Raw genomic sequence first — 14,030 nt, forward strand, 5'->3', positions numbered from 1 at the left:
TGTCTTGCTCGACGTCCCCTCTCTCTCCTGGTCCAATTTGCGACCTCCTGGTCCCTCCAGAGCCACAGCAGCGTCCAAAAACGCTAACCGCACGACTTGCAGCTAGCAAGGCTTGTTGGCATTCTTTTGGCGGGAAAATACTTCTGCACGACTCTCCACGGCGAGAGGGATCCGTCCACCAAAGGGGAAGTCTCTAGTCCTTTTCGTTCCGGCAGAAACCTCAGCTTCTTCTGTCCAGTAGAAGCTTCTTTGCAACCGCAGCTGGCATTTCCTGGGCATGTTCCCATCTCCGACTTGCTTGTGACTTTTGGACTTGGTCCCCTTGTTCCACAGGTATCCTAGATTGGAAATCCACAGTTGTTGCATTGCTGGTTTGTGTCTTTCCTGCATTATTCCTCTAACACGACTTCTTTGTCCTTAGGGGAACTTTAGTGCACTTTGCACTCACTTTTCAGGGTCTTGGGGAGGGTTATTTTTCTAACTCTCACTATTTTCTAATAGTCCCAGCGACCCTCTACAAGGTCACATAGGTTTGGGGTCCATTCGTGGTTCGCATTCCACTTCTGGAGTATATGGTTTGTGTTGCCCCTATCCCTATGTTTCCCCATTGCATCCTATTGTAACTATACATTGTTTGCACTGTTTTCTAAGACTATACTGCATATTTTTGCTATTGTGTATATATATCTTGTGTATATTTCCTATCCTCTCACTGAGGGTACACTCTAAGATACTTTGGCATATTGTCATAAAAATAAAGTACCTTTATTTTTAGTATAACTGTGTATTGTGTTTTCTTATGATATTGTGCATATGACACTAAGTGGTACTGTAGTAGCTTCACACGTCTCCTAGTTCAGCCTAAGCTGCTCTGCTAAGCTACCATTATCTATCAGCCTAAGCTGCTAGACACCCTATACACTAATAAGGGATAACTGGGCCTGGTGCAAGGTGCAAGTACCCCTTGGTACTCACTACAAGCCAGTCCAGCCTCCTACAATCGTTTGTAGTTGTTATAAACTGTCTTGTCAAATATAAAAAAAAGAGATATAGAGAGAGAGATAGATAGCTAGACAGATAGATAGATAGATAGATAGATAGATAGATAGATAGATAGATAGATAGATAGATAGATAGATAGATATGTGTTCACTGAGAAAAACAAAGGTTACAGGTTGTACTCCCTCCAGGAAGATCGTTATTTGTTGGACACTGCCCACCATCTCTGGGGTATATAGGTTTCTGTAGAACACAGCAAATTCATTGACAATTTCCTGCGGTTTTGGGAGGATTTCACCGTGTGAAGAGGTAATGACAGGAATTGATTGTGCTGCCTCCAGCTGTTGCAACTGGGTCGCCAGAAGGTGCCCAGCCTTTTCGGCCTGCTCACAGTGATGGGTCTTGAGCCGTTGGAACGAGTGTTCCGCCGTAGAGGTACACAGCTCATTGAGAGCTACTCGCACTTGTTCTAGACGCTGGCACACAGGCAATGAGGGGGATCTATGTAAAGACAGGTAAGGGATAAGATCTGATCCTCGAGGTCATGTTGATGGGTTACCACGTTCTTATTTGCCAGAGCTCCGTCCTGCATCATTCGCCCCTGTATGGTGGCTTGGGTTGCCACTCATAATACTCTCTGGGAGGAAACGGAATCCCTATTATCCTGTAAGTATGTCAAGACATGCGATTGGAGTTGTAACTTACCCTGAGGGGTACGGTAGCGATGTACAGCTAGGCACTACGGTTTACTGCTTGGAGAGGTGAGACCCAGGTATAATGTCAAAAGGACTGGGGTATGATCGGAGAGCGCTGTTTCTAGTATTTTCTAGTCCAGTGCCAACGCTACCATATTCTGCGCGACCATGAAACAGTCTAGTCGCGACTGGGTGCCATGGATGGGAGAGAGAGAAAGATATATTGCCTATCTGCCCAGTGGGTAAGCCTCCAATGATCAACCAGGCCATGGTACGAGGTATGGTCCCTCAAGAGGACCCTATCCAAATTATTGCAAATATCGATGGGACCTGTTCTGTCAAGTACGGTCCCCCAGGTGAGATTCCAGTCGCCTTCTATAATGAGCACGTAATGCCCATAGGGGTGTAAACAGACCCCAGGCATAACAAATTATCCCCTATTTTCAGTTTTGCAAAAGCATACTGACCCTCAGGATCTGACCATGTTCTGACTACAGTAATGGGCAAGGTCTTACAGAACAGAAGTACCACTCTACACTTCCTGGAGATCTTGCTCCTCGATGACAAGGAATTGGGCAGCGACTGTAGAGGACCTTCCCCACCCAGGCTTGATGCAGCACTGGATTCGAGGTAGTCTGGGGGAAAGACGTCAGGTGGGAAAAGGAGATATAATGGAAGAGGGGTGAATGGGGAGGAGGAAATCAGACTCGTGTGGTAAGAGAAGAGTGGTGTAGGGGGACTCCTGCAGACACTGGGCGGGAGGGTGGTGATAGGGCCCCCACCAGTAAGGGCTCAGAGAAGAAGAGTAGATAATGGGTAAAAGAATGAGGACAAAAGGGTGGGTGGGGATGCAAGACAAGGAGAGGGTAGGGAGAGGAATGGGGCAAGTGGGAGGGAAAGAAAAGTGGTAAGAATTTGACACTAGTCAAAATCAAGCCACCAGGGCTCAGATCTGTAAACCTTGGGTAGTCAGTGCCTTGGTCGGGCCTGTCTCAGCAGAAAGGGCACTTAGAGGATATATGCAAGGCAGTATTGGTGCCATGGGGAAGGGTGCTAAGGGAGCAGGGTAAGCCCGACTCAGATTGTGAATTTCACTGGCAGGGGGATGAGGAAGAGGATAGGCTGGGCAGGCCAGGTATGAAACTCCTGGCTGATTGTGAGGGGGTAGGAGGGCGGAGTGGGGTCCGGGCAATCGGACATGGGGACCCTTGATGAAATGTTGAAATGGTTGGAGAAGGAAGGAAGGAAGGAATGAGGGGAAGGCCCTCAGGGAGGGTCATGGCAGTGACACAAGGGCATGAGGGAGCGGGAAACAGCATGAAAGAACATGAGAGAACAAGAAAGAACATGGGGGGTACAGGCAATTATAAAGGGTAGAGAGGGGCAGCAGAATCGGCAGTAGGAGGATCAGGAACTGGTCATAGGATTAAGATGACACAACTAGCAGCGTGTCAGCCCGGTGTTGTGAACATTTGAAAGCAACATGGTATTAACCACATCAGAAAACATCATATAAACATAAGATGAACACAAGGGTAGCCAGCGAATGGTCCTGTTCACAACAGGATACATCAGCATCGCATCAGAGCGCATCACACCACATCAGTTCATGCTAGTCCTTGGTATGACTCGTGTTCTTTGGTTTTCCTCAATCAGCTAACTAGGTCCAATGGGGAAGACAGCAGCAGGAGTACATGGAGTCCCTAGCTGAGCTTGAATATTATTAACAATGGTTGTTACAAAATAAGATGACCCAAATAGCAACTTGCTAGCGCGATGCTGTGAACATTTGAAATCAACTTAACAGTAATCACATCAGAAAATATTATGGAAGCATGCAATAAACAGAAGAGTGGGCTGCGGCCAAACCCACATGCTCCAGGGTGCAGCAGTATCATATCAGGTGTAGGTAGCTCATGTTATGGTTCGTGTTCTTAGATTTCCCTCTGATAGCTATCTAGGCTGAGGGGAATGGAACGGCAAGGAGAAATGGAGGCTCTATCTGAATTATAATGTAATTAACTAAGGGCATTACAGTCTTCAAGCGCCTTGCCAACCCGGCCATTACATATCGAAAGAAGCCTGTGGCTTGCAGGAACACGTAGCGTAGTACTTATCTGTTCACTGGGATGATGGTCCAGAGCACAGGTCGGCGCCCTGGGTTAAAGAGGAGGTCAGAGAAGCTGGAGTTGCAAGAATCCCTATCTTAGACTGAGGACGGAGCAGGTTTTAGTGGTGAGCGGGATTTGTCCCTACCCTGGGGCTGGGTGAGGCATGCCACTGCCATCAGATCCTGATCTCTCCCGCCCTGAGGTCACAAAGGTCTCCCAGGTTCTCTGCCTCTATGATGAGGGTCATTTGTGTTGTGCCAGTGGCTGTCCTGGGGAGCAGGACAGATCTGAGATGGCAGAAGAGCATCAGTAGTGGGCAATGGGGCAGCCAGTATTCCTGTTTCCATGTTCTGGGTCAGAAGACTATCTAAAAATAGACGCAGGTCTCCAGGATCAAAAAAAGTCTCTCGATTAGCCATTTCTGGTGATCCACATCCGTGCCGGTTTAAACAAGACATATTCTATGTCCAGTTGGCGAAGCTGGGGACATAGGGACAAGAACGCTTTGCGACGGTCGTTGGTCTCCTTGGAAAACTCAACTGTGATGCGTATCTTCTGACCTTCGTAGCGACAGGGACTGTCGGTTACAAGCTGTGGCAAGGAGCTGGCAAACCTGCTCATGCCGTAGGAAGCAGGTTATGATAATGCAAGGTCACATCACCCACTCGGAGCGCTTTGGGCCCATGCGGTGCGCTCGCTGGAACACCACTGGGGGTCAAATGTGAGTCCCGTGATTGCGGGGAGGGCACTGTGGAGAAATATTGCGACATTCAAATCCTCTCATGTTCATCAAGTAAACTACCTTGATGCACAGGAAAATAAGTTCCTGGCCACCATCCGGCATCACATTGAGGTGGTCGTTCACTATGGCGACTCATTGTTCCAGGTCTGTGACTCTGTTCTGGAATCCCACAATGTCCAGACGGATAGATATGGTCCCAGCCGCTAGGCCAGGGATGTTGGAGTCCAGCCCCTAGATCCTTCCGCACACAGCAGTGATGTCCTGAAGGATATGCTCCACAGCGCACTCCTCCAAGGGTTCAGAGTGGGTGGAGGAGTGGCCTGGTGCTGATGTTATTCCCACTGTGGCCATGGAGCGTGGTTGTTGAAGTGCTTATGAGAAGAGGAGTTGACACGTAGGTTTACTGGCAGGTTTGCTGTGAGGTTTTCCTGAGGGCCTCTCCCAGCTGATCTCCAGGGTCGCAACCACGGAGGGGCTCACTGCACCCACCTGTGGTAGAGGTTGGTCGGGGGATCTCTTGTATGGTCAGGAGTAAGGAACAGGCAAACAACAGGTATAGTAGATCAGGTGCTCCCCACTGCCAGGTCCTTGCTCTTTGCACTCACATACTAGGTGTCCAGCTCTGCTCCTAAGGGCGTCAGAAGAACACGAGGGATCTTCAGGTCAAAGGTGTGGTGTCCAGGGTCTCACGAGAGGTACTATCCAGGTGAAAACGAAGGTAGGCCCTGGGGTGGGCACCTCTGCTGTTGGTCCCCCAGGAGGTGGAGGGCCCAGAACGTACAAAGGCCCAATGCGACTGCGCTGTTCTGCTAGGCCCCAAAAGTTACATCTGGCCGCAATGTACTGCTGCGGAGGTGACCGACCTCATATGTAAGAACAGTTACCACCCGAGCAGCCCCTGTGGCTCGGGGTCATTAAATCCATGCATCTGGAGATCCGGCTCGACCAGGTGAAAAGAAAGTAGTCTGGAATAAGAGTAGAGAAAGGAGTGCCACTGCAGGTGTCCGCTGGGCTTCAAGGGCGGCAGGGGAGGATCCATCTGTCCTTCATGCCACCGGCTCTTTTCTCAGGCCGCAGTTTCCTCACTCTGCCAAAACAGATGATGAGTGAGCAGGCAGGTGTGAGAAAGTAGCTTCTTTCTAAAATGGTTCCCCCCACTTTTGGCCTGTTTGTGAGTGTGTGTCAGTGTGTTTTTACTGTGTCACTGGGATCCTTCCTAGCCAGGACCCCAGGGCTCATAGATAAAAACCTATATGTCAGTGCGTGTTTGCCTGTCTCACTGGGATCCTGCTAGCCAGGACCCCAGTGCTCATTGGTTGTGCCCTAATGTGAATGCCTGTGTAGTACCTAACTGTGTCACTGAGGCTCTACTAATCAGAACCTCAGTGCTTATGCTCTCTCTGCTTTTAAATTTGACACTGTAGGCCAGTGACTCCATTTACCAATTCCAATTGGCACACTGGACCCCCCTTATAAGTCCCTAGTATATGGTACCTAGGTACACAGGCCATTAGGATTCTAGGAGATCCATATGGGTTGCAGCATTTATTTTGCCACCCATAGGGAGGTCAGTTAAACCCTTACACAGGACTGCCATTGCAGCCTGCGTGAAATAGTGCACACATTATTTCACAGCCATTTTCACTGCACTTATGTAACTTATAAGTCACCTATATGTTTAACCTTCACTTGCTGAAGGTTAGGTGCAAAGTTACTAAGTGTGAGGGAACCCTTGCACTAGCAAAGGTACCCCCACATAGTTCAGGGCCATTTCCCCGGACTTTGTGAGTCCGGGGACACCATTACATGCGTGCACTACATATAGGTCAATACCCATATGTAGATTCACAAGGGTAACTCCGAATATGGCCATGTAACATTTCTAAGATCATAGAATTGTCCCCCATTCCAAATATGATATTGGAGAGCCAATTCCATGCATCCTGGGGGCTCCACCATGGACCCCCAGTACTGCCAAACCAGCTCTCTCAGGCTTGCACTGCAGCTACACCTGCTGCCACCTGACATACAGGGTTCTGCCCTCCTGAGGTCTGGGTAGCCCAGTCCCAGGATGGCAGAACAAAGCATTTCCTCTGAGAGCAGGATGTTACACCCTCTACCTTTGGAAATAGGTGTTACAGGCTGGGGAGGGGTAGCCTCCCCAAGCCTCTAGAAATGCTGTGAAGGGCACAGATGGTGCACTCCTTGCATAAACCAGTCTACACTGGTTCAGGGACCCCTTCTCCCCTGCTCTGGTGAGAAACTGGACAAAGGAAAGGAGAGTGACCCCTCCCCTGTCCATCACCACCCCAGGGGTGGTGCCCAGAGCTCCTCCACTGTGTTCCAGACTTAAGCCATCTTGCTTTGCTAGGTTTAGGGGCACTCAGGAGGGCTCTGAGTGGCCAGTGCCAGCAGGTGACATCAGAGACCCCTCCTGATAGGTCCATACCTGAGAAGGTAGACAATCCCCCTCTCAGGGCTATTTAGGGTCTCTCCTGTGGGTTCTCTTCAGATTCTGCTTGCAAGTTTCCTTCAGGAATCCTGTGCAACAACTTCAGCATCCTCATACCTCAGATCAACCGCAGCCTGCTCCAAGAAACGTTGTAACTGCAACAAAGTGTCTACAAGAGACACTTTTCTTCAGCAACCTCTGCTCCAAGTCAGCAACTTTAACAGTTTCCATGGTGTGCATGCTCTGGGGACTCCCTGTCTTCATCCTGCAGCAGAAGGACCAATGAAATCTCCCATGGAATGACAGTCACTCCCCTGCTCCAAGCAGGCACCTTCCAAGGCAACGACCGGTACCCTGGGACTCCTCTCACGGCAACAAGCATGCTCCTAAGGACACCAAGGGTGGACATCATCAACATAGACTGTCCTGAGGTCCTGCTGACGCAATTTGGAGGCAGTAAGACCTTGCCTTCCCTGAGAGCGACAGTACCCCTGTGTGTTGTGTCTTCTTCACCTCCTGAGGCCTCCATGCACTCATTGCAACATTCCCTTGTGCACAGCCTGGCCCAGGTCCCCAGCACTCTACCCTGTGATGCTCAAATCGCTGAGTTGTTCTCCGGCAGAGTGGAACCTTCTTTTGTTGTGCTGCATTAACCACATCTTGCATTTCCTTTGAAGCTGGATCCTGTGGCTTCTGGGGGTGCTGGCTGGCATCCTGAGGGCTCTCTAAAGTGCTGAGAGCTACCTCTTCCTCCTCACACAGAGTTGAGGCCTCCAGGTCCCTCCTTGGTCCATCCAGCGCCATTTTGATGAAAAACGCACTTTTGTTGTAGCCAGGGCTTGTTGGCGCCTTCCAACATGAAATCTCATCTGCAATGATCTTTCCGCCATGGGACATCCTTTGTATCATGCAGGAACCCGCTGGCATCTTCCTATGGTGCTCTTCTGAAGTCTTCTACTAACCAGGGACTCTTCTTTTGCACCCTCTTCTGGGTTGGCAGGGGCTCCTGTCCTTCCTGGAACTTCTTTCAACTTCTGAGCCTGGTCCCCTTCCTTTGCAGATCTTCAGGTCCAAGAATACAGCAGTTGTTCTTTGCAGACTTAGGGGGTCATTCTGACCCCGGCGGTCTTAGACCGCCGGGGCCAGGGTCGGCGGGAGCACCGCCGACAGGCCGGCGGTGCCCCGCAGGGCATTCTGACCGCAGCGGTAAAGCCGCGGTCGGACCGGCAACACTGGCGGTCTCCCGCCAGTGTACCGCTGCCCTTTTGAATCCTCCAAGGCGGCGCAGCTAGCTGCGCCGCCGAGGGGATTCCGACCCCCCCTACCGCCATCCAGTTCCCGGCGGTCCGCCCGCCGGGAACCGGATGGCGGTAGGGGGGGTCGCGGGGCCCCTGGGGGCCCCTGCAGTGCCCATGCCAATGGCATGGGCACTGCAGGGGCCCCCGTAAGAGGGCCCCTACAAGTATTTCACTGTCTGCTTGGCAGACAGTGAAATACGCGACGGGTGCAACAGCACCCGTCGCACCTTCCCACTCCGCCGGCTCGATTACGAGCCGGCATCCTCGTGGGAAGGGAGTTTTTCCCTGGGCTGGCGGGCGGTCTTTTGGCGACCGCCCGCCAGCCCAGGGAAAAACTTAGAATACCCTCTGCGGTCTTTCGACCGCGGAGCGGTATTTCGGAGGGGGGAACTCTGGCGGGCGGCCTCCGCCACCCGTCAGGGTCAGAATGACCCCCTTAGTTGGCTGCAGCAAAATCCCAAAAATGAGGTGTAGTGTGTCCTACGGAAACTTGCAGTACTTTACTCCTGCTTTTCTGGGCTCTGGGTGGGGTAATTTACTTACCTTTGCTGTATTCTTACTTTCATAGCAATTCTGCACACACTATACTTGTCTAGGGGGGAATTTGTGATTCACATTCCACTTTTTTAGTATATGGTTTGTGTTGCTACTAGACCTATTTTCTCCCATTGCATTCTATGGGATTTCCTACTGTTTGCATTGTTGTATGACTATTCACTTGTCTAAGTTTGGTGTCTAGTGTATACATTGTGTATAATACTTACCTCAAGAAGGAGTATTGTCTGAAAGATATTTTTGGTACTGTGTCACCCAAATAAATACCTTTATTTTTGGTAACACTGAGTATTGTCTTTACTTGTGTATAAGTACTGTGTAACTATAGGTGGTATTGCATGAGCTTTGCACGTCTCCTAGTTCAGCCTAAGCTGCTCTACTATAGCTACCTCTATCAGCCTAAGCTGCTAGAACACTACTACATTCACTAACAAGGGAAAACTGAACCTGGTATAAGGTGTAAGTACCCAAGGTACCCACTACAAAGTACGCCGGCCTCCTACATTGGTGGTGCAGCGGTGGGATAAGTACTTGCAATTGCTTTACCACTTTGTTGCCTGTGCTTTTCACAAGAAAAGGTTGCTCCAATACTTAGAGCATGTATAATATATACCTAGGAAGAATTTTCTAACTTTCTTAAAAGTTCTGTTTAACCTTGCAAAAGTTTTTCAAAGTTCTGAAAAGTTTTCTTGTTTTCCCTAAAAAGTTAGCTCTGTTATTCTACTAACTTTTTACTCACTTTCCCAAAACTTTTTTCTTTCAATATGTCTTCTTAGATGCTACCCCTAGAGTTGTGAAAACAACATATGAGAATCTTAACTGTACAAGTTTGAGGGGTCTCTGCATTGAAAGAAGTTTAGGGATTGGGAAGAACCCCAATAAGGATTTTGTCTTAAATCTTCTCCTCCAAGATGAGTAGGGACTCAGCACTGGTCCACATCAGTCAGGGGAAGAGGTAGAGGATGACTCCAACCAGGAAGGCTCAGAAGAGCAAGATGACAATCCTGGGGAGAGTCCTTCCACAGAACTATCTGTCAACAAGCCCCCTAGTATAACTGGTAGTGGTAAGGGTTCATACACAAGTAGGGCTCCCTTCACCCCTAGAGACCAAGGGGGTCATTCCGACCCTGGCGGTCCATGACCGCCATGGCGGAGGGCAGCGGAAGCACCGCCAACAGGCTGGCGGTGCTTCCTGGGCTACCGCCGCGGTCAGAAAAGGGGAACCGGCGGTTTCCCGACGGTTTTCCCTGGCCCAGGGAATCCTCCATGGCGGCGCTGCTTGCAGCACCGCCACGGGGATTCCGACCCCCTTCCCGCCAGCCTGTTTCTGGCGGTCTTCACCGCCAGAACCAGGATGGCGGGAACGGGTGTTGTGGGGCCCCTGGGGGCCCCTGCACTGCCCATGCCAGTGAAATGGGCAGTGCAGGGGCCCCCTCACAGGGCCCCATACAGATTTTCACTATCTGCTTAGCAGACAGTGAAAATCGCGACGGGTGCCACTGCACCCGTCGCACCCCTGCAACTCCGCCGGCTCAATTCGGAGCCGGCTTCCTCGTTGCAGGGGCTTTCCCGCTGGGCCGGCGGACGGCCTTTTGGCGGTCGCCCGCCGGCCCAGCGGGAAAGTTGGAATGACCGCCGCGGTCTTTTGACCGCGGGGCGGTCATTCGGCGGCGACCGCCGCCCGCCGCGGTCAGAATGACCGCCCAAGTCACAAGAGTGGCCCCTGTTAGCGATAGGTCTGCCTCTGCAAACTCTCATATTACCTCTGTTTCAGAGGCTTCACATAATTCTAACCCTGAGGACCAGTCCCTAGATAGGGAACTCAGAAAGCTGAGGTTAGAGGAGGCCAGACTGAAGCTAATGCAGCAGCAGTTGGCCTTAGACAGAGAATCCATGGCTGTGGAGAAAGAGAGGCAGGGTTTGGGGTTAGTTCTCCATGATGGCAGCAGCAGTTTTAGGAATACAAATGTTAGGGAACCTTCATTTGATTCTAGAAATCTGTATAAGGTTGTCCCTCCTTACAAGGATGGTGATGACATCAACAAGTAGTTTGCTGCACTTGAGAGGGCCTGTAAAGTTCAGAGGGTCCTTCATGTACAGTGGGATGCTATCCTTTGGTTATCCTTCTCTGGCAAGGGGAGAGACAGACTTCGTATTGTCAGAGAGGATAACGCAGATAACTACCAGGTTCTCAAAAATGCACACTTGGATGGTCTGGGGTTAACCACTGAACAGTACAGACCTAAGTTCAGAGAGACCAGAAAGGAGTAATTACAGGACTGGACAGACTTTGTGGACTGTTCTGTGAAGGCACTAGAAGGTTGGTTACATGGCAGTAAGGTGACTGATTATGAAAGCCTATGTAACATGATTCTGAGAGAGCATATCTTAAATAATTGTATGTTTGACTTGTTACATCAGTATCTTGTGGACTCAGATCTGACCTCTCCCCAAGAATTGGGAAAGAAGGCAGACAAATAGGTCAGAACAAGGGTGAGCGGAAAAACTCATACAGGGGGTGACAAGGATAGCAAGAAGAAAGATGGTGAAAAATCTCAGGACAAGCATGGGGATAAAAGTAAACACAAAGATCCTTCCTCAGGTCCAAAACACTCCTCTGGAGGTGGGGATAAAACTTCTTTATCTTCTTCAAACTCTTCACACAGTCAGAAAAAGCCTTGGTGCTATGTGTTTAGAAATAAAGACAATTGGCCAGTTGATGGTCCTGCACAAGTAAAACCCCTGAGCCTACCATCACTAAGACATCAGACTCTAGTACCCCTAGCAGTAGCGGTAATAGGGTGGGACTACTGGCAATAATCAAACTAAACGTGTAGTTGGGTTCACTTTTGGAACTATAATAGAAACTGGGGTAGACAGTCCCAAGACAGTTTCTGTCACATCTGGTGGCATTGGCCTTGCCACCTTGGCTGCTTTTCCCTTTAACATAGATACGTACAGGCAGTCAATCTTAATAAATTCTGTTGAGGCCCAGACCTACAGGGACACAGATGCCAGTATCACTTTGGTGACAGAAACCCTGGTGTCACCTGCACAACACCTCCTTGGATAGAAGTACCAAGTTACTGATGTCAATAACTCCACTCAGTCTCTCCCCTTAGCTGTAGTTCAACCTAGTTGGGGTGGAGTTACTGGCCCTAAGCAGGTGGTGAATTCACCTAGCTTACCTGTAGATTGTCTCTTGGGGAATGACCTAGAGGCCTCAGGTTGGGCTGTGGAAGAGTTTAGTACCCATGCGTCCATGCTGGGTATCCGTGAGGAATTGCTTCCTCTCATTTCTGGTGAAATGAAAAAGCAAAGGAGAGAAAAGGCCTGAAATCTCAGGATCCCTCTCCACCAACAGGTAAGAAGGGTATCAAAGTATCCCTTCTCCACCCTGCCACTAAGGATACCATTCCTGTGGTGAGAGAAACCTCTCCTGGGGTGGAACCTGTACCAAGGGAGCTATCAGCTACCACAGCTGGACTCCCAGAGGTAAAAGTACCTCTCTGTGGAACTACTAATCCAGTTGTTCAAAACTGCACCATTTTAGTAAATATGGAGCATCCCTCCAACCCTCCCAGAGAACCTTTAGTGCAGCAGTCCTGCACTGCCTCGAAACACTTAGGACAGCAGCCATGTCCTGGTGTGGAGCTTATAGGAAAGCAGCCCTGCTCCAATTCAAGAGGAACAGCAACCCTGCTCTCTCTTACAGCTATATGGACAAACTTTTTGGTCAGCTATGGCTTTATTGAGACAGCATCCCTGTCTAACATTTCCTGCCTTTGACATAGGCCCAGTGGATCACTCCCACTGCCCAAATTTAAAACATACTGATAGGAACTCTAAGAATTTACACTCACACTGTTGCTTAGGTAAAAATCTCCAAATAGGGTGGTTTACATCCCCACAGGGAAATAACTATATAGTGGATGATAGAGGGAGTAACCACTCTATTGCAGATCTACTCTCAGCTTATCACCACTTAGACAATAAAGTCTCAACTGGCCAAGGTTAGCCTTATTGTCCTTCATTTAGGGGGGTTTGTGTGAGAAAGTAGCCTCCTTCTAGCATGGTTACCCCCACTTTTGGCCTGTTTGTGAGTGTGTGTCAGTGTGTTTTGCCTGTCTCACTGGGATCCTGCAAGCCAGGACCCCATGCTCATAAATTGTGCCCTAATGTGTATGCCTGTGTAGTGCCTAACTGTGTCACTGAGGCTCTGCTAATCAGAACCTCAGTGCTTATGCTCTCTCTGCTTTTAAATTTGTCACTGTAGGCCAGTGACTCCATTTGCCAATTTCAATTGGCACACTGGACCTCCCCTTATAAGTCCCTAGCATATAGTACCTAGGTACCCAGGCCATTAGGGTTCCAGGAGACCCATATGGGCTGCAGCATTTATTTTGCCACCCGTAGGGAGCTCAGACAAGCCCTTACATAGGGCTGCCATTGCAGCCCGCATGAAATAGTGCACACATTATTTCACAGCCATTTTCACGGCACTTAAGTAACTTATAAGTCAACTATATGTCTAACCTTCACTTGCTGAAGGTTAGGTGCAAAGTTACTAAGTGTGAGGGCATCCTTGCACTAGCAGCAAAGGTGCCCCCACATAATTCAGGGCCATTTCCCTGGACTTTCTGAGTGTGGGGACACCATTACAAGTGTGCACTACATATAGGTCAATACCTATATGTAGCTTCACAATGGTAACTCTGACTATGGCCATGTCTAAGATCATGGAATTATCCCCCCATTCCAAATATGGTCTTGGGGAGCCAATTCCATGCATCCTGGGGGCTCCACCATGGACTCCCAGTACTGCCAAACAAGCTCACTGAGGCTTGCACTGCAGCTACAGCTGCTGCCACCTCACAGACAGGGTTCTACCCTCCTGGGGTCTGGGCAGCCCAGTCCCAGGAAGGCAGTACAAAGCATTTCCTCTGAGATCAGGGTGTTACACCCTCTACCTTTGGAAATAGGTGTTACAGGCTGGGGAGGGGTAGCCTCCCTAAGCCTCTGGAAATGCTTTGAAGGGCACAGATGGTGCCCTCGTTGCATAAACCAGTCTACACTGGTTCAGGGACCCATTCTCCCCTGCTCTGGCAGGAAACTGGACAAAGGAAAGGGGAGTGACCACTCCCCTGTCCATCACCACCCAGCGGTGGTGCCCAGAGC

This window comes from Pleurodeles waltl, chromosome 9, assembly GCF_031143425.1.
Source record: "Pleurodeles waltl isolate 20211129_DDA chromosome 9, aPleWal1.hap1.20221129, whole genome shotgun sequence".
NCBI lineage: Eukaryota > Metazoa > Chordata > Amphibia > Caudata > Salamandridae > Pleurodeles > Pleurodeles waltl.